At 35.2% G+C, this 18,911-nt stretch overlaps 1 protein-coding gene across 4 annotated transcripts in view; it reads left to right on the top strand.

The window, feature by feature from the left end:
- Positions 1-18,911, top strand: part of AGBL1 (AGBL carboxypeptidase 1) — a 1,231,135-nt gene that overhangs the window by 1,144,845 nt on the left and 67,379 nt on the right. Inside the window, exons 24-25 of one of the 4 annotated variants that reach the window (XR_014820416.1) lie at positions 5,210-5,302; positions 6,543-6,808. The exons of the other annotated variants lie outside the window; for them this stretch is intronic. The gene's annotated coding sequence lies outside the window, so the exon portion shown is untranslated. Of the gene's footprint in view, positions 1-5,209; positions 5,303-6,542; positions 6,809-18,911 lie in introns of those variants that run through there. 4 annotated transcript variants of the gene reach the window in all.

Below are 18,911 nucleotides of genomic sequence, written 5' to 3'. Positions count from 1 at the left end.
TGGCCAGAGGTTTGTCAATTTCGTTTACCTTTTCAAAGAACCACCTCTTGGTTTTACTGATTTTTTTTCTATTGTTTTTGAATCTATTTTATTGATTTCCTCTCCGATCTTTGTGATTTCCTTCTTTCTGATGAATTTGGGCTTTGATTGTTCTCCCTTTTCTAATTCTTTGAGGTGGTGTGTTAAGTTGTCGATTTGAGATTTGTCTTCTTTTTTGAGGAAGGACTGTATCGCTATGAACTTCCTTCTAAGCACTGCTTTTGCAGCATCCTATTGATTTTGAATGGTTGTGTCTTCATTAATATTTGTCTCAAGCTATTTTTTAATTTCCTTATAGATCTCCTCAGTGGTTTTTTAGGAGCATGTTGTTTAGTCTCCACATAGTCAGTTTTTTCTCATTTCTTTTCCTGTGGGTGATTTCTAGTTTCATGCCATTGTGGTACGAGAAGATACTTGAAATAATATCTATACCCTTAACTTTGTTGAGGTTAATTTTGTGCTCCAGTATGTGGTCAATCATTGAGAATGTCCCATGTGCACTTGAGAAGAGTGTATCTTCTGATTTTTTTGGATGTACTATTCTGAAAATGTCAATTAAGTCTGACTTTTCTATTGTGTCATTGAGGATCTCTGTTGCCTTATTGATTTTCTGTCTAGAGTCTCTGTCCACTTATGTACATGGGGTATTAAATTCTCCTACTATTATTGTACTCTCATTAATTTCTCCTTTCATGTTTGTTATTATTTGTTGTATGTATCTGAGTGCTCCGATATTAGGGGCATATATATTGACAATTGTAATATCCTTAGTTTTCCACTGCCCTGAGCCCACACAAGTGGTGCCTGGCCACCTGTAGCCTGCATAAGAGGCACCGAGCCTCCTGTAGCCAAGTGGCCTTCCCCCACCCCCACAGCCTGTGCCAGAGGTGCCCTGCCCTCTGAGGGTCCAGACGTATGCAGAAGATTCCTGTGGCAGTCCTCCCCTCCACCTCTTGCCCTTCCCAACAATTTCACCTTGCTTCTCCTCTGGCACCAGACCTCCTCCTGGGTTCCCTCAGCTGTGGTGTTCTGCTCCCCAGCCCATGGCACACCACTCCCTAGCCCCTAAGGGTGTCTTTGCACAACCAACCCTAGTACTCTCATTGGAACTGACTTCCAGAGCTTGAGTCTCACTGCTCAGCACCTGCCCTAGTGTCTCAGGCTATGGTGTCCAGAGCAGTAGTGCAGATGATCTGTGTGGCTCTTGCTCTGCTTTATCCTCCTCTGTCCAGTTACTGTGCTTTTCTCAGCAATGTTGAAGTCCCTGCATCTTGGTTGATCTTCCCATGGATAATGTGGCGTCTCAGAGGGTGGGTTCCTTTTCTCTTTAGTAGCTCCCTCTCAGGAGCTATTCTCTCTCTCTCTTTTTTTCCTTTTGTTGTACCCACTTATGTGGAGGGTTTCTTGCCCTTGATAGAGGTTTCAGTTTTTCTGCCAATGTTCAGTAGATGTTCTGTTAAAATGGTTCTATATGTAGATGTGTTTTTTTTTATGTGTGTGTGGGAGAAGGTGAGCATGATGTCTCCCTCCTCTGCCATCTTGACCCTATCCTCCATAACGGTTTTTTATTCATCTTGAATAAGACCTCAGACCCTTTCCTAATACAGTATGTCATAAAACTGCTATAGATAGATGATTATCACTGTATGAACCCTACTTGTTAATTCTTTCACATTGAGGAGAGAAGAAGAAAGAAGTGTTCACAGGTATAATCGTAGGTATCCTTAAAATAGGCTGATTTGGCCTATCCCATGATAAAGAGGTAAAATTCTGGCAGCTCCCACAAAGTAATGATGTATTTTGGTATAGTTCCAGAGCAGGACTTAAGAGTTCAACCAGACTTAGATGACTAATGGTCTATCAGAAAGAAAGACACTTCAATTAAAGCATTTTTAGAGTTCTCTGATGGCCTAGTGGTTAAAGATTTGGCATTGTCACTGCTGTGGCTCAGGTTAGATCTTGGGCCTGGAAACCATCACATGTTGCAGGTGTGTAAAAAAAAAAAGCATTTTTGCTTACATTATTATGCACATAATCTCTGATTTAAAATATGGAGATTTGTCCAATGTACTTTTACCACATAGTGTCATTGTTGAGGCTATCCTCATATCCTCATTTTATACATGGGTGCATGGAGCTTTTGGTAACATGCCATAGAATATATGAATTATAAGTCCCATTTGCATTTCTCTGATTCCACATTTGTTTTCTTCTGCTTTCTCTATAGGGAAAAAGATGCCTTGATGATGCTAATATAAAATTTATAGAACTAGGCTTCTCACTTGTATTCTACACTGATAAATTGCAATTCTAATTCTTTTAATTCCCTTAAAACTTTATTGTGCACACCCCTACCAGTAGTTTTCCTGATTTGCTTTTTTTTCCCTTATAATGGAAGACCCAGTGTCTCAATAAACTCTACCCAGAACCAACTTTCTGGAGTAGTCATCTGTTCCTTTCATTAACATCTAGGGATAAACAGAATAGCTAAGTGATTAAGCAAATAATTTGGATCATACAAACTGAAGTTTGCAACTTTCTGCTTGTGTGACCTTTGGTGAACTGAAGTTTTCAAAGGCTTTGAAAAGCCTTTCTAAACCAGTTTTGTGCTTGAGAAATAGTAATAATAGTATTTATTAATACCATAAGCTTCTTGTAAAGGTTAAATAAAATGAGGAAGAGATGTGCTTAGCAGACCCATTAGTTAGTACTCAGTGTGTTTTAGCTTTTGTCATTATACCTTCTTTGTAGTTCCAATGCATTACATCACCACGTGGAGAACATGACAACATGTGAACAGCATCGGGTCCCTAATAGTTTTATACCCATGAGACCTAAACACACTTTTGTGACTTAATCAACTATTGTTAGTTACTATCCCATCAATAGTTGAAGCTCCTTGATGGTGAGAAATCTATTTTACATGTAATTACTTAAAAGGACATTTTAACTATGGTGGCAATTTTGACTGACTTCATGTCATTTCTATGTCACTCAGTGTCAGAAAGCCTGCCTGCTCTTCAGGGAGCTTGTTCCTTCCAAGATTGCTCATGTCACGTTGGCCTACATAATCAGGAAAAAATCACAGGTTGGCTATCAATCATCCACAGGCATTTCTTATGCACCTAAAAGAATGTAATGCTTTGCTAACTGTGCAAAGTGAATTTCACAGACATAGCCCCAGCGATATAGTGCCTTATATTGAAGAAAGCACTTCTCCAGAAAGAATGAGAGGGTCCTGGAACATAATGAGACGTGTGTTGTACCAGAAGAGGTTTTCAAGTGTCCAGAGACATACCTTTCCCAGGTTTGTCCTTCAGCAATCCACCTTACATTTATGAATCCGTCTCCCTGTTGAAAATGTAATTATAAAATCAACCTACCTCCTAGGGTTCTTAATACTTTGAAAACATCTGCAATGTGCCATGAATATCTATATAACACTTTTCTGCAAAAATAGAATAATAACACACTGATCAGAACATAGATGAGATGAAAGATGTATATACATATATATATGTATCTTTTTTTTATTTCCCCAAAACATTATTTTTTTTTCTACTGTACAGCATGGTGACCCAGTTGAATATACATGTATACATTCTTTTTTCTCACATTATCGTGCTCCATCATAAGTGACTAGACATAGTTCCCACTGCTACACAGCAGGGTATCATTGCTAATCCATTCAAAAGGCAATAGTCTGCATCTATTAACCCCAAGCTCCCAATCCATCCTATTCCCTTTCCTTCCCCTTTGGCAACCACAGTTCTATTCTCCAAGTCCATGATTTTCTTTTCTGTGGATAGGTTCATTTGTGCCATATATTGGCTCTGGGTCAGATCAAAAACAGAATCTTGAGCAAGTGAATTGGGATTTGGGTGGAAATTAGTCCATGTTGGTTAGCAGTAACAGTCTAGTGAGTTGAAAACAGAGTAATCATATTCCTAGGTATTGGTTTATATTAACCAGAGATCTGAAACAGAAAAAATTTTATGGGAAAATTGGGCCTTTTCATGGCATTAGGTAGCTCTGACAAGGGAGTAAGAGTTTCTAGAAGAAGTAGTTCTTCAAAGACTCCACATATTCATTTCTCACCATCTCTGAGGATTTTGGGGCAGGAATAAGTACGTATAACCCTCCCCTCCCCAGGAACTTTTGACAGGAGTCCTAAGATAAGAATCCCCAATGGCTTCCCCTTGCCCTTTAGATAAAGACTCAGTCGATCTTGCTTTGTACCTGGAGACCCTGTAAATATCCCCATTGTTCTCCATGCTCCAGCCTCAACAACAGCATTTTCGTAACTTTTCTATATACCAGGATCTCCCCCTGCCACAGAGAGGCTTTGCAAATGATGTTTAAGACCCTCCTTTTTTACCTCTTTGCTTGGTAAAGTCACCCTTGGCTTTTAGGCTTTAGCATCAGGAAACATCCTGAGTCTCCAGACCAACTCAGAGCCATGTTACAAGTTCTCCAGGGTGCCTCGTCAGTTCTTTTCCTCTATAGTCAAAGTATTGGAAATTGTGAAAGTTTCTGTACAGTTAGTTGGCCTGGCTCCCCATTGAGCTGCAAGCCCCACAGAAGCAGGAATTTTACTTGGTACCTTCGGTCAGTAATAAAAGGTTTGCAGCTGTTCAATAATAATTGCTAAATGTGTTAATGAATAATTAAATAAATGAAGAATCAAACTGCACACTTTAAAGTTATAAAAGATTTTATTGTTACATTGTTTGCATATATACAATATGGAAAATTTCAAAAATAAAATTATATATAGGACAAAATATATTATTTTTATCATATATGACTGATAATTTAGTACAGTTTTATTTTTTTACCTATCATTTATTGATGTATTAATAAAGTATATTATTTAATTATAATTCCTGCTGGTTAAATATGAATGCATATACATAATATATATATGTGTGTATACACGTATAATTTTTTATTATTAGGCATTCATTATTTACAACTTAGCAATACCATGAAAATGTTTCAAAACTATTAAATATTTTCTACCAAAATCATTTTTTGATAGTTAAATAGCATTGTGGCTTTTTGTCAAGCAGTTTATAACTTATTGTTGGCTTTTAGATTATTTTAAATATTTTATTCCAAGAAGTGGTGGAAAAAGTCATTTTGATAATTTTCTCATGCTTTTTTCTAGGATAAGTTTCTCAATATGGAATTATTTAATCTAATATTTTGATGTCTACTGCCGAATTGTTTTAAAAGGAAAATGATTACAAAGCTCTCTCACGTAAGTGGGATGTAAAAATATCTAGTCAGAGTCATCTCAACAGTGTTATTTCTATTCTCCTTTTAAACTCTTCCAAGTTAAAGATGAAATTTGTGTTTTATTTTAATTTATAGCTCTTTGATTACAAATAGGATTAATGTATTCATAAACACATGCGTACATCCATATATATACATATATACATATTTACCATTTATAAACATATTTTATTCATTTTACAAGCATCTGTTAAATTTAAACATATACATTTAGACATATATTTACCATTTTCTATCTTATTTTGTTCATACTTTGTGCATATATGTTGATTTTCACACTCAAGATGTTTATCTTTTTTCTAAGAAATATATATATATATTTCAAGATTCTTACACTACATTTGTAGTGTGGTGTAGTGATTTTCTCAATTGGTTGATCCGTTATAATTTGTGTTATGGGTTTACTGTATGTGAAACATTTTAATATATTGGAAGTTACATCTTCCTTTATTATTTTCTTCAAATATTTATGCTGTGTGTGTATACATGTGCATCTTTTTATATTTCAAATGCCTGTGTATATAAATTATGAGGTAAGTTTTATCCATATTTTTTTTCCAAATAAATTTCAAATTGCTCGATCGGCTATCACACAAAAATTCATTCTTTTCTTGACATGCCATTTTTAACACATAACAATTTTGATATGTATTTGATTTTGGCATTTGATTTTTTATGCAGTTTCAGTGATCTGCTATTCTAATACTAGAAAACTACTTTTATCAATATAACTGTAAAATGTGTTATGATATGTGGTAAGTCCTCTTCTTTTTTTTTATAACATTTAAAAATTTTTAGTATTGTGATGCATTTCTTTTTTATAGATTACAAAGGGGAATTTGTCTCTTTTCCTTGGGTTATCATTGCATGTTAAAATTAGACACTATTATTATTCCTTTATTCATACATTCCTCTTCATCTTCCAAAAAAGCTTTTCATTTTCCTTCTTAGTCCTTACACATGGTCTGTCAAGTCTGCTCCTAAGAATTTAATCTTTGATGTTGCAATTATGAATGAGATTTTTAGGTGTCATTATATTTCTCTAACTGCTTATACAATGATAGGACAATGGCTGGCTTTTATGAATTTAGTATGTAACCAATTAACTCAATTAATTCTATGAGATCTTTATTGTCAGTAGATTGTTTCTATCCTATTTTCTATAATTATTTCTTATGTTATTTTCTTATTTTTTGCTTAAGAATCCTCAGATCAGGAGTTCCTGTCGTGGCGCAGTGGTTAACGAATCCGACTAGGAACCATGAGGTTGCGGGTTCGGTCCCTGGCCTCCTTCAGTGGGTTAAGAATCTGGCATTGCCGTGAGCTGTGGTGTAGGTCACAGACACAGCTCGGATCCCGCGTTGCTGTGGCTGTGGCATAGGCCATTGGCTACAGCTCCAATTCAACCCCTAGCCTAGGAACCTCCACATGCTGCAGGTGAAGCCCTAAAAAAAAAGAAAAGAAAAAAGAATTCTCAGATCAATATGATTAATAAATGAGCAAATACATACTAATCTTCACATTTGAGGGGAATGCCTCTTATGCATCTCTTTTAAGTTTTGCTTGTACTCTCAGATATATGTATATTTTTATAATGATTTAGAAGCATCATTGTATTCCTGATTTACTTTGAAAAACTGAAATTAGAAAAAGATGTTAAATCTTAAATTAGAAATAGATGTTAAATCTTATCAAAATTATTTTCTAGGTTTTGAGGACTATAATGTCTCATTTTATAAAATTATTTTTCTAAAAAAAAGCTGTTTTTTAAAAATAACTTTTCTGTTTCAGTGGAATATGTCTACAAGTAATTCCATTGGCCAAATTAATAAGCTATTACCAACTCACTTTTGGATTTGCTGATAACACAGAGAAGGAAATGTACCTATGTGAAATGCCACAGGGTAGTAAAATGGGCTGAAGTTCTGAGAAGAGAGGTCGAAACTCTCCCTAGAGTAAAAGAGTAGTGTCAAAGAATTGACTATGTAGTTCCCATTGTGGGTCAATGGAAATGAATCCAGCTAGAATCTATGAGGATGCAAATTTGATCCCTGGCTTCACTTGTGGGTTAAGGATCCGGCATTGCCATGAGCTGCAGTGTAGGTCACAGACATGGCTGGGATTTGGCATTGCTGTGTTTGTGGCATAGGCTGGCAGCTGCGGGTCCATTTCAACCCTTAGCCTGGGAATTTCCATATGTGTGCCCCTAAAAAGAAAAAAAAAATCTACTATAAAGTGAGAACAAAGAGATTGTAAATTTCAGTTATGGCATACATATCAATGGCAGTTATAAATGTCAGCAAGTCCTAGAATGAGGAAACAGGCCAAACTTAGCAATGAGGATTTCAGACAAACACTTTCTGGGAGGTAGCTGTGAGCAGCAGAGCCTCATTTTTAGGTTGAGGGTTTAAGGTCCATGTTCAGTCCCTAGAAATAGGTAATATAGGGAAATACTCCTTAAAGGAATGTGGATAACTCAGAAGTTACTGACCTAGAACCATAATATGGACAAAGCAGAAACCAAGGACTGAGGGGGGATCCCGGGTGAGGCATAGACAACAGCATCTTTAGGATCAAGCCGTCACTCAGGTATCAAAGAAGGACTCAGTAATTAGCTCTGGGTTACTGCTGGTCACCTCAAATAATAGATTTTAATAAGAGTTTGGGGGCTAGCAGGGACATCATGCCTCTTAACATTTCCAGTCTTCAACCTGTTTTCTCCTTGCAAACAAATCTGAACTTGCACAGACCAACAGATTCAGTAAGGGGGAAACCACAAGAGATGGAAAATTGAGGCATAAGCCTGATAGAAATAATCTAACGAGTTCTTGCTTTCAAATTCACATCAAACTGAGAGGCAGTATTGCAGACTCTGTGCTGAACATTCTGGAATTGGTAAAGGAGACTACTTTATCTTACTCATTGGCATAAAATACCATTAGTAGTAAAACCTTACTTGTAATGGCTGGTGTCACTTTCATCTAACCTGTGATTAAAACCAAACAATTTATATAAATTTTGGCCACTTTGGCCTTGAACTGTCAAAATGCTAAGACATATCTACCTGAGCAATTAAAACATGAATCATGAAGAACAAGTCTCTCTTTAAGAAGAATTCCATTTTGACAACATAGAAAATGCAGGACAGTGTTCAAAATGCAAAAATAGATACAGATGTACCTATGTCAAATATAATAATATGAGTATCCACAATCATAAAGCACATGAATTTCCACCAAATATCCTCATATTACAGAGTCACCTTAGTACATTTAATATAGGAAGCAATATTAGAGCAATTGTAGGCCCATGATTATTCACAAACACACGGGTAAGTGAGCCAATAACTAAAAGCAATAACATAGTGGCACATTGTTGAGGAAGTTGAATCTTAGGGAGAAGGACATCCTATCCCCATTTCCTCCAACCACACCTTTCTTTTCCCCCTTCCATCCCATTCACCAGCGATCACCACTAAGGAATTTTTGCTAGCATCTATTAAGAGATTTTCTAACAGCTGAGAGTATTTCTCACTTTCTCCTTTCTCTCTGTTAAAGCCCATATCCTCAAATAAGGCTTGAGAAATTGCTGGAATTGAAGTCCCGAAAGAGCTTTCTTAAAAGAAAGGAACCTTTATCATGTTAACTGTCTAACCTTACATCTTGAATTTTTTACCCTCTTAGAGCAGCTCAACTCAGTAATGAGGCTGTAGTCTTAAACCAGAAGTGGGACTTTAATCAATATCTTTTGATGAATTGGTTGGTGCAAAAAGTTAACCACTGGCATACAGAGGGTGACTAGGAGTTAGAGCGTCAGGCTGATTGCTCTTTTCTGTGTTACTGTGATTTTAAACTATATTTAAAGGATTATTCGAATGGGAGATTTTGCCACCCAGGGGCACATTCCAGAAAACTGCATAGGTCCCTATGTACAGGAATGTCAAAGTCAGTTTTACACTGCCAACAAGTTGCAAAAATTGTGAAATGGAGATGACCCAGAAAACCCAGCTATGGCAGCTTCCCGCGAGGACTAACCCTCTGACAATGATACTTAAAAAGCAACTGGCATGTCTTCTCTGAGGTCACAAACCTCTCATACACTTGAAATGAAACAGATATTAGAGTGATTTCTTGAGAAAACATGCCTCCTTTATTTCTTTCATATATGGACAAAGATTCATATTCCACCACTCACATGCAATACTACATTAATAGCATACTAGATGGAGGGTCTTGCCTTATGATTTTTTTCATCAAATATTTTGTATCTTCACTTACTATCCTTGCAATTGATATTATTTTAAAATGCAAAACTATGTAACATACTATTTTAACAACCTGACTGTATAAATATAATTTATTTTTCTGATGAACATTTAAGCTTTCTCTAATGATTAACTGCAAATCAGTTTTCAAAAATATCTTCATAAATATATGTTCTCTGTTTCTTTGTGACTATTTACCTGCAAAGTGGGAGCCCTTTTTGAATATCTTTGTTCATCCTCATTTAGCTTTCTTCTGAGTTTTCCTAAACATTTCCTTCAAATATAATCAGGGTTGTTTCCTTACAACCTATACCATGTCAGTTAGACTCAAAAGCAAATAAAGCTTTATTCATACCTCTTAGAATCTCTTTAGGGTATATTCCACAGATTACCTGACAAGAACACATGAAAAAATTTAAACTATTAATAAATTTTAACAAAGTATTGTGCTTTCTGGAAATTTTTATAATTTTTTATTCTCCTTAGCTGTATAGAGTTTGTCATTCTAACTACACTCTGTGAAACAATATATTCTTTTATTTAAACATTTTCCTGTTTGGACAAAAAAGCTATCTTTTTGTTTAATTTGAAATTCATGAACTATTTATAATAAATGTTTCTCATGTACTTCTCAGCTCTTTGAGTCTATATTATGAGTATTTTGTTCATGAATTTTTTGTCTATGTTTCTTCTTGGCAATAGTTTTCTCTCTATAACATGTGAAGTTCTTTATATAGTTATAGTATAAAACTTTGAGATGGATTTCAGTTCTGTTTTACTGGGCACATTATGTCAGATACTTTTAAAACTTTCAGCTGAGCTGTACTGTGAATTTGATATAATTATCCTTAGGTGATTTAACAGTTTTTATTTGAATCCCTGTATAGTGTACCTGCTTCCCATGAAGATAAGCTTCTGTTCCCAGGAGAAATGAAATTGTCTTGGGACAAAACAGGATCCATCACCATTCCAAACTTTTGGTCTTAGAACAGTTTCATTGAACTTTATGTTTTGAAATTCACTAACGTGGACATTTGTTTTACTGTAGTGTTCCATTTGCAAAGAGTGTTGATAGATACTTGGCTTGTTTGTTTCCTTTTTACTCATATTTCCCTTATATTTTGGTATTGTACACATTGATAATAGGAACATTTATACATCTTTCTCTGATCTAGAGAGTTTCTCTTTCTCAGCTTGACTTGGATTTTGCTTTTCTATGAATTCGAATTCACATTACCTATCAGAATTTACTGTTATCCCACCTTTTTATTATCGATGCTCTGGTTGTGATAGTCAGTGTCTTATTATGGCTTTAATGTGTATTTCCATGATTATTATTGAGTGAAGCTTTTTTTTATATGTATATCAAACTTTTATTTTCTCCTCTTAGAACTGCCTACTCATTACATCTTGCCTAATTTTTCTTGGGCTGTTTATCTTTTGTCCTTGATTTTCAGAGATTTTTAATATAGTTGGTATATCAATATTTGTCATTATATGCATGGCCACTATTACCTCCCAGACCATGGCTAATCTATTTTTCATTGTAAAGAATTTCATCTAACAAAGAATAGATATATAAGGCTTAAAGATAATAAAACAAAAACCCTTATACCAAACATATATCATATCACCTGGTAATAACAATAATACCAATGCCTTTGAGGTCCTCTGGACAATGTTTATTCTTTTCCTCTTTTAATCCACCTTTTAAACTCAATATTACTAGGGTATAGTTACATACAATAAAATGCACACATTTTAAGTGTACAGTTTGATATCCTTTCACAAGTATAATGACAAGTCCATAATCAAGATACAGATCACATTCATTACCTACAAAATATTCCCTTGTGCTCTTTCATAATCAGTAGCCATCTCCTCACCCCATACCACAAATATCAATATAAACTGTCACTAAAGATTAGTCTTGAATGTTCTAGAATTTCATACGAGTATAATCCTACATTTCATGTGTGTGCTTGGTGTCTCTGGATTTTTTTGAATGGCCATGTTTTTAAGATTTATCTATGTTGTCGCATGTATACATAGGAAGTTACTTTCTAGTTCTGTGTAGTATTCCATTTATATCACAATTTGCACACCCACTTTCCTGTTGAGAGACAATTAAGCTGTTTCTGTTATATTTAGTTATTATTAACATAGCCACTATAAATATTTATACACAAGTGCAGGCATATGATTTTTGTGGACATATGCTTTTATTTCTCTTAGATATACACATAAAGGATAAATTGTCGGGTTGTATGTAAAAATTGGTGTGTATAATTGTTTGTTTGTTTTATTTAACATTGCCTAAGTGTTAGTTCTATGTTACATTTATACCAGAAATGCCTGAATGTTTCAGTTAATCCATATTCACTAGATTTAGTTTAGTTTAGTGGTTTTATTTGTGTTTGCTTATTTTTATTTTATATAGTACAATTTTAATATGTATTCCTTGAGAACTCATGCTGTTGAACATATTTTCTTGTGCTTATTGGTAATTTCTATATCTTTTTTTTTTTTTCAGCTGTTCCCATGGCATGTGGAAGTTGCCAGGCCAGGGACTGAACCTAAGCCACAGCAGCAACCCAAGCCACTGCAGTGACAATGCTGGATCTTTAACACACTGCACCACAGGAGAACTCCAGTCATTCCTATATCATTTTTTGTAATGGGTCTATTGACATCTTTTGCCTTTTTTAAATCTTAATTAATTTGCCTCAATTAGTTTTTTTAATTTGTTTGTTTTGGGGGCCACATGTGCAGTATATGGAAACTCCCAGGCTAGGGGTCGAATCGGAGCTGCAGCTGTTGGCCTACATCACAGCCACAGCAACGCAGGATCCAAGCCATGTCTACAACCTACACCACAGCTCATGGCAACACTGGATCCTTAACCCATTGATTGAGGCCAGGGATTGATGCCTCATCCTCATGGATACTGGTCAGGTTCATTACCACTGAGCCACAACAGGAACTCCCATTATCTCTTAATTATTGAGCTAAAATTGTTTTCCACATATTTTGGATACAATAATTTTTTTTGTTGTTGTTCTTTTAGGGCTGCACCCATGGCATATGGAGGTTCCCAGGCTAGGAGCCGAATAGGAGCTATAGCCACTGGCCTATGCTATAGCCATAGCAACACCTGATCCAAGCCATGCCTGCAACCTACACCACAGCTCACCACAATGCCAAATCCTTAACCTACTGAGTCAGTCCAGGGATCAAACCTGAGTCCTTATGGATGCCAGTCAGATTCATTTCTGCTAAGCCACAATGGGAAATCCTGGATACAAGAATTTTGTGTATGTATATATATATATATATATATATATATATATATATATATATATATGATGTACCATTTCTATATATCTAATAAATGTATATTATAATATTTTATTATATAGTAATTATATTTACATATTAGAAATATTTTTAGAAGTCGGTTGTGTGCCTTTCCATTTTCTTAATGATGTTTTTGTCGTATTTACTACAGTATAATTTATGTACCATAAGCAGCATTCATTTAAAGTACATGTGTTATCTCCTTTGAAGATGCATACCACTATAAACATACAGAACACTTCCATCATGCCAAAAAGTTGTCTTTTCCCCTTTGCAATCCATCTCTACCCCAACTACTGGCTGATCACAGACAGCTGCTGATCAGCCTTCTGCCAAAACAGGTTTGTTTGCATTTTCTAGATTCTATATAAATGGAAATATAAGGTTTTTAATATCTGACTGCTTTCACTCAGCATCATGATTCATTCATGGAGATTTTTCCAGTTGCTACATTTTTTAGTAGTTACTACCTTTTATTATGAAGTAGTACTCCACTGGATAGAAAAGCTATATTGTATTTATCCATTTTCTTGTTGATGGGCATTTAGAGTGCATCTGGTTTTTGCTTCTTGTGAATAAAGCCTTTATGAACATACGTGTATGAATTTTGGGGAGACCATCAATTTTTATTCCCCTTGGGTAAATATATAGGAGTGGAATTGCTGGTTCATATGGTTTTTTATGGCTAACTCAGAAACTGCCTAATGATTTTCTAATAACTGCGTCATTTTACACTCCTAACAGCAATATATGTGGGGATTTAAGTTGCTATATATCTTGCAAGCATTTGCCCTTATCAGCCATTTTAATTTAGTGTGTATACTGTGACATCTTATTGTGATTTTAATTTGGTTTTCCCTGATAACTAATGCTACTAGACATATTTTCATATACTTACTTTCCATTTCTAAAACTTCTTTGGTGATGTGTCCTTTCAAGATTTTGCCCAATTTATATTGAGCAAGTGTGTTCTCATTTTGGGTTTGTAACGTTCTTCTCATTATTTTGGATACAACTACTTTGAATTTCATTTTATTGGGGTACAGATGATTTACAATGTTGAAGTAGCTTTTGGTTTATAGCAAAGTGAATCAGTCATACAAATGCATGTATCCATTCTTTTTTCCCATATAGGTTATTACACAGCATTGAGTAGACCTCCCTGGGCTGTAGAGTAGGTCCTTGTTAGTTGTCCCATATATATAGTACTGTGCCTGTGCCAACCCCATACATCCAATTTATCCTTTCCTCCCACAGTTTTATCAGGAATGTCTTCTGCCAGTATTTGCTCCTATTCTATGGCTTGCTTTTTAATTTCAGAAGTGATGTCATTCAAAGATGAAAAGTTTTTGTTCACTTTTTTTAATTCAACGAATTTTATTACATTTATAGTGGTACAGTGATCATTACGACCAAATTTTATAGCATTTCCATCTCAAACCCCTAGCCCATCCTCCCACCTCCTAATCGGTCTCCTTTGGAAACTGTAAGTTTTTCAAAGTCTGTGAATCAGTATCTGTTCTGCAAAGTTCACTGTGCCCTTTTTTTAGATTCCACATGTAAGTGATAGTATTTGATGTTGGTGCCTCACTGTCTAACTAACTTCACTTAGCATGATAATTTGTAAGTCCATCCATGTTGCAGCAAATGCCATCATTTATTTATTTTTAATGGCTGAGTAATATTTCATCGTGTATATGTACCACATCTTCTTTATCCACTCCTTTGTCAATGGACATTTAGGTTGTTTCATGTCTTGGCTATTACATATAATGCTGCAATGAACACTGGAGTACATGTAAATTTTTGAGTCATGGTTTTCACTGGATAGATGCCCAGGAGTGGGGTTGTTAGATCAAATGGTAATTCTATTTTTAGTTTTCTGAGGAATCTCCATAGTGTTTTCCACAGTGGTTGCACCAATTTACATTCCCACCAGCAGTGTAATAGGGTTCCCTTTTCTCCACACCTTCCCCATCATTTATTGTTTGTAGACTTTTTGATGATGGCCATTCTGGCTGGTGTAAGGTGGTACCTCATAGTGGTTTTGATTTTCATTTCTCTAATAATGAGTGATGTTGAATATCTTTTCATGTGTTTTTTGGCCATCTGTATGTCTTCTTTGGAGAATAGTCTGTTTAGATCTTCTGCCCATTTTTCAATGGGTTTGTTTTTGTTTTTTTTTTTTTTTTGGTATTGAGCTGATTATAAATTTTTGAGATTAATCCCTTGTCAGTCACTTCATTTGCAATTTTTTTCTCCCATTCTGTGGGTTGTCCTTTTGTTTTGTTTAGGGTTTCCTTTTCTGTGCAGAAACATTAAGTTTAATTAGGTCCCATTTATTTATTTTTGTTTTTATTGTCATTACTCTAGAAGGTGGATCTGAGAAGATATTGTGGTTTATTTCAGATAGTGTTTGGCCTATGTTTTCCTCTAAGAGTTTTATAGTATCCAGTCTTATATTTAGGTCTTTAGTCTATTTTGAGTTTATTTTTGTGAATGGTGTTAGGAAGTGTTTTAATTTCATTATTTTACATGTAGCTGTCCAGTTTTCCCAGCACCACTGATTGAAGGGACTATTTTTTCTCCATTGTATTCTCTTGCCTCCTTTGTCATAGATTAGTTGAGTGTAGGTGTGTGGGTTTAATTCTGGGCTTTCTGTCCTGATACACTGGTTGATATTTCTGTTTTTGTGCCAGTTCCATATGGTTTTGATTATTGTAACTTTGTAGTATAGTCTGAAGTCAGGGAGCCTGATTCCTCCAGCTCTATTTTTCTCTCTCAGAATGGCTTTGGCTCTTCTGGGTCTTTTGTGTCTCCAAACTTTAAAATATTTTGTTCTAGTTCTGTGAAAATTGTCCTTGGTAATTTGATACGGATTCCATTGAATCTGTAGATTGCCTTAGTTAATACAGTCATTTTGACAATATTGCTTCTTCCTATTCAAGAGCATTGTATGTCTTTTTTGTTTGTTTGTTTGTTTTGTTTGTTTCTTTGTTTTTCATTTTCCCACTGTACAGCAAGGGGATCAAGTTATCCTTACATGTATACATTACAATTACATTTATTTTTTCCCCACCATTTGTTCTATTGCAACATGAGTATCTAGACAAAGTTCTCAATGCTACTCAGCAGGATCTCCTTGTAAATCTATTCTAAGTTGTGTCTGATAAGCCCAAGCTCCCGATCCCTCCCACTCCCTCCCCCTCCCATCAGGCAGCCACAAGTCTTTTCCCCAAGTCCATGATTTTCTTTTCTGAGGAGATGTTCATTTGTGCTGGATATTAGATTCCAGTTAATAAGTGATATCATATGGTATTCCCCTTTGTCTTTCTGGCTCATTTCACTCAGTATGAGAGTCTCTAGTTCCATCCATGTTGCTGCAAATGGCATTATGTCATTCTTTTTTATGGCTGAGTAGTATTGCATTGTGTATATATACCACCTCTTCCGAATCCAATCATCTGTGGATGGACATTTGGGTTGTTTCCATGTCCTGGCTATTGTGAATAGTGCTGCAATGAACATGCGGGTGCATGTGTCTCTTTTAAGTAGAGCTTTGTCCAGATAGATGCCCAAGAGTGGGATTGTGGGGTCATATGGAAGTTCTATGTACAGATTTCTAAGGTATCTCCAAACTGTTCTCCATAGTGTCTGTACCAGTTTACATTCCCACCAGCAGTGCAGGAGGGTTCCCTTTTCTCCACAGCCCCTCTAGCACTTGTTATTTGTGGATTTATTAATGATGGCCATTCTGACTGGTGTGAGGTGGTATCTCATGGTAGTTTTGATTTGCATTTCTCTTATAATCAGCAATGTTGAGCATTTTTTCATGTGTTTGCTGGCCATCTGTATATCTTCTTTGGAGAAATGTCTATTCAGGTCTTTTGCCCATTTTAATAAATTCAGCAAAGTAGCAGGATATAAGATTAACATTCAGAAGTCAGTTGCATTTCTGTATACCAGCAATGAAATATTAGAAAAGGAATACAAAAATACGATACTTTTTAAAATTGCACCTCACAAAATCAAATACTTCGGAATACACCTGACCAAGGAGGTAAAGGACCTATATGCCGAGAACTATAAAACTTTAATCAAAGAAATCAAAGAAGATGTAAAGAAATGGAAAGATATTCCATGTTCCTGGATTGGAAAAATCAATATTGTAAAAATGGCCATACTACCCAAAGCAATCTACAGATTCAGTGCAATCCCTATCAAATTAGCCATGACATTTTTCACAGAACTAGAACAAACAATCCAAAAAGTTATATGGAACAACAAAAGACCCAGAATCGCCAAAGCAATCCTGAGAAACAAAAACCAAGCAGGAGGCATAATTCTCCCAGACTTCAAGAAATATTACAAAGCCACAGTCATCAAAACAGTGTGGTACTGGTACCAAAACAGACACACAGACCAATGGAACAGACTAGAGAATCCGGAAATAAACCCTGACACCTATGGTCAATTAATCTTTGACAAGGGAGGCAAGAACATAAAATGGGAAAAAGAAAGTCTATTCAGCAAGAATTGCTGGGAAACGTGGACAGCTGCATGCAAAGCAATGAAACTAGAACACACCCTCACACCATGCACAAAAATAAACTCAAAATGGCTGAAAGACTTAAATATACGACAGGACACCATCAAACTCCTAGAAGACAACATAGGCAAAACACTCTCTGACATCAACATCATGAATATTTTCTCAGGTCAGTCTCCCAAAGCAATAGAAATTAGAGCAAAAATAAACCCATGGGACCTCATCAAACTGAAAAGCTTTTGCACAGCAAAGGAAACCCAAAAGAAAACAAAAAGACAACTTTCAGAATGGGAGAAAATAGTTTCAAATGATGCAACCGACAAGGACTTAATCTCTAGAATATATAAACAACTTATACAACCCAACAGCAAAAAAGCATTGTATGTCTTTCCATCTGTTTGTATCATCTTTGATTTCTTTCATCAGTGTCTTATAGTTTTCAGAGTTCAGGTTTTTTGTCTCAAAGAGGAAAAGTTTTTAATTCAAATGAAATCTAACCTAAATTTTTGTTATTTTATGGTTAATACTGTTGATGTATGTAAGCTATAAAAATTTCTTCCTATATTTAGGAGTTTATAATTTTATGTAAAATTTTATCTGGAAGTTTTATAATTTTAGCTTATACATTTTGTCCTATCTTTCATTTAGAGTTAATTTCCATATAAAAGGTATATTTTGAGGTTCATATTACTCCATGTGGATATCAATTGTTCCAGCACCATTTGCTTAAAAGCAACAACAACAAAATTTCAATGTCTTCTATTTACGTAGGTACATTATATGAGAATCAGTTGACCATGTATGTTTGGATCTGTTTCTGGATTCCCTCTTCTGTCCCATTGATCTATATGACTATACTTTTACTAATACCATTCTTGATTACTTACTTAATAACAAGTTTATCCTTAAATATTTTATGTTTTGTTCATGCCATTTTCAATTGTGTTATTTACATTACATTTACAATTATTGTTGCTAGTATATAAAATACAATTGATTTTTATATATTGATTTCATATCTTAACCACACAAATAAATTCACTAATTTCAGTAGCTATTTTGTCAATGTATTAGGATTTTCTGTATTTATGATTTTATTTTCTGCAAATGACAGGTTAACATTTTCAAAATTGTATGCCTTTTGATTTTTTCTTTATTTATTACACTTGTTCAGTTTTTTCAATATATGTTGAGTATAAATGGTAGGATTTGGTTAGATTTTCATCCTTTTATTCAGTTGAGAAAGTTCCCCTTTTATTTCTAGTTTGTTGATAGAATTTATCATGAATGGGTGTTAAAATTTATCATATGTGGTGTTCCCTTGTGATGCAGTGAGTTAAAGATCCAGCCTTGTCACTTTGGCCACTCAGGTCTCTGCTGCGGCATGGGTTCAATCCATGG

Source organism: Sus scrofa, chromosome 1 (genome assembly GCF_054392235.1).
Source record: "Sus scrofa isolate SSC_HxYL_T2T_F1_AM1 chromosome 1, Sscrofa_HxYL_maternal_Yorkshire_Landrace_v2.0, whole genome shotgun sequence".
Lineage (NCBI taxonomy): Eukaryota > Metazoa > Chordata > Mammalia > Artiodactyla > Suidae > Sus > Sus scrofa.
This window is presented reverse-complemented; position numbering and strand designations above follow the sequence as displayed.